Source organism: Gossypium raimondii, chromosome 7 (genome assembly GCF_025698545.1).
Source record: "Gossypium raimondii isolate GPD5lz chromosome 7, ASM2569854v1, whole genome shotgun sequence".
Lineage (NCBI taxonomy): Eukaryota > Viridiplantae > Streptophyta > Magnoliopsida > Malvales > Malvaceae > Gossypium > Gossypium raimondii.
In genome coordinates this window covers 49,459,278-49,462,425 of record NC_068571.1, presented here as the reverse complement: position 1 = coordinate 49,462,425, position 3,148 = coordinate 49,459,278, and positions in this window count along the sequence as shown.

Here is a 3,148-nt window from a genome sequence, read left to right as displayed (position 1 = left end):
GACTTTCGGACAATGTATCTCGATCGAATCGAACTCGAATATAGCTCATTTGCTCAATATAAATTCGACCATACACAAATATATTCACAAAAATTCCACCCAACATGTAACATATATATATTATCAAATTTAATGACATTTATATGCTTATAGACTTACCTCGGATGTTGTCGACTGCTAAATCGACTACTCGACCACTTTTGTCTTTCCCCGATCCAAATTCGATTTCTTTAATTCTTGATCTAAAGATATTCAAATTAAGTTTATTTAAACACCATTCTATTCAATTTAGCCTAAAAACACATGAATGGGAAAATTATAATTTTGTCCCTAACATTTCACACTTTTTACAATTTAATCCTTTTTGCTCAAAACACAAAATACACAAATTTTGACTACACTCCTTAAGGGCCGAATATTCCTATTGTCTATACAAGCTCATGCATTTCATTTATTTCACATTATAGTCCTTCAAAAATTTATTTTCGCAATTTTACCCTAATTACTCAATTTCACCAAAAATTCAAAAACAAATCATGTTAATCTAACAAATATATTTCATATTTCACCTACTAACATCATAAAGCTCAAGCATTCATCAATGGCACATTTCAAAATCATCCACAATTCATAAAATTAAGACATGGGTTTTGAAGAACACAAAGCAACGATCTCAAAAACGTAAAAATTATCAAAAACCGAAGTAAAACATACCTTTAATCAAGCTAGTTTTGTGCCGAAACCTTAACAAGCATGGATGATTTCTTTCTTTGCTATATTCAGCCAAGAAAGATGAAAATTGACCCCTTTTTTATGTTTTAATATAACATATATTAGCATCAATTTTAGTTTACAAATTTAACCTTAAATAAATAAATTATAAAACATATAATATAAGGGCAATGTTGACCATTGCCACCCACTATCATCTAAATGGCTTAATTGCCATTTAAAACCCCCATTTTTGAAAGACAACTACAATTGGGTGCTTTTAGATTTGACCCCTAATTTTTTTTATTTGACGCGATTAAGTTATTTTCTTTAGTCAGACACTCAAACGATGAAATTAAATCATGAAATTTTCACAAAAGTAAATTCACACATAATAAACATTGAAAATAATATTAAAATATTTTTAGGACTCAGATTTGTGGTCCCAAAACTACTGTTCCGATTAGGGTCAAAATCGGGCTGTTACAAATGCCACTATGAGGAATCAAGGTCTGGATGACACTAAAGAAAATAAACAAGGGAAGGTAACAAGAGATTACCCACGTGAAGTTATAGAAAGCTGACAGAAGAAGGAAAAACAAAAGAGAATCTGAATAAACATATTTTATAAAACTGATCAATAATTTCCATATAAAGTTTAAAAATTAAATACTGTAAATGTTCAATTTTTTTAAAAAGGAGACTGATTAAACTTAAAAGAAAATCATCATAACATGAGGCTTAATGATAGACATAGAAGCCCACAAAATATCATGAATATATTTACAGAAGACTTCGAAGTTTGCAAGTTATTCTTTAACATGCACAATACATATTTGCTACAAAAACTATGCTATCAACATAGGGACTGTTAACTATGCCCTCACATGAACAACACTTCAAAATCTAAAGAATCTTGGAAGCTTATGCCAAATGCAAGCAATTGACCAAGCCCAAGAAGAACCAAGCCTAAAAATTTTCAACGCATTGAATTTAGAACATAAAATTAATAAATCACTTCTCCCACAAATTCAAAAATAACCATCAACAGTGTAATATCCCGAAAATTACTATTGTAATACCCTGAAAATTACTACAGTAATACCCTAAAAATTACTACAGTAAGGAAGTAGGTATCATCGATAGTAAAATAAGGAAATAAAGTGACAAAAAGGGAAATTTTGAGTTATGGCAACAGTGAGAAAAGTTTTGTTGTCCAAGAGTAAATACTCGAAATTTGAGGGATTAAAGTGTAAATACGAAAAAGTTGAAGGACCAGTAGTGTAAATATTTTAAGAGTGGAATAATCTAGAAAATAAGGAAAATGGATGAATTAAGACCAAATTGAAAAGGTGAATAATTTTGAGGGACTAAATTGCAATTTTACCAAATTAAGTGATGACTCAATGATAGAATTTCAAAAGATTATAAAGGGCAAAATGGTCAAATAGAGAGAGAATTCTAGAAGGTAATGATGATGTTTGTGATGTTTTAATTAATTAATTAGATAAATATTATTTAATTAATATTTTATTAAGATTTTTAATATTATTTTATTGTTAAATGATTAATATAAAAGGAAGGAAAGATGATGAAAAAAATCATCATCTTTCCATGCACCCAACGTTAGAAGAGAAGAGAAGAAAGAAAGTTTTGCTTTCTTTACAATTTGGTCCTTTCACCAAAAATTAACTATTTTCACCTAGAAATCAAAAGAATTTCCATAGCTTCCACGAGAGAAAAATAATAAGGAGACAATGGGGAGTTAGAATTTCAAATTAGATTCAAGAAATAGAAGCTGGAAGACAGAGAAAATCAAATTAAAGATTGAAATCAATAGCACAAGGTAAGAACATCAAGATTTCAATATATTTTTAAGTTTGTTATTGTTGAAAAAGCATGGAAATGATGTTATAGTAGAGTTTTCTTAAATAAAGTCTTATGTTCTTGATATATTAGTGAAGGAAATAAGTGAAAATTATGGGAAATATTATAGAGAAAGGGAATTAGGGAGTTATAAACTTAGTAATCAACATCTTGCACTAAAACAGTTTTGGATAGTAGCAGTAGGTTAACTTTGAAAAATCACCATAAATTGTGGAAATCGAATTAGAGGAAGAAAATAATATGGAATTAAATCTTATTAAGTCTAGTTTCTCATAGAAGTAATGGAATTGTAAATCATTAGATATAATAAATTTAGTGAGACAAGGTCAGAATGAATTCAGGTTCCCCTATTCTGACTTTGGAAAATCATAAAAAATTGAATAAATATAATTAGAGGCTTAAATTTATATTTTTAATATCCAGAATTAGTCTATTTTCAATAGAAACAAACGATAACATCATCTGAGTCATGTACGAGGAGATAATTAATTTTTAGTGAAGAAGGGTCGGAACTATCAGATAGCAGAACAGTGATGACTTTAAAGAATAA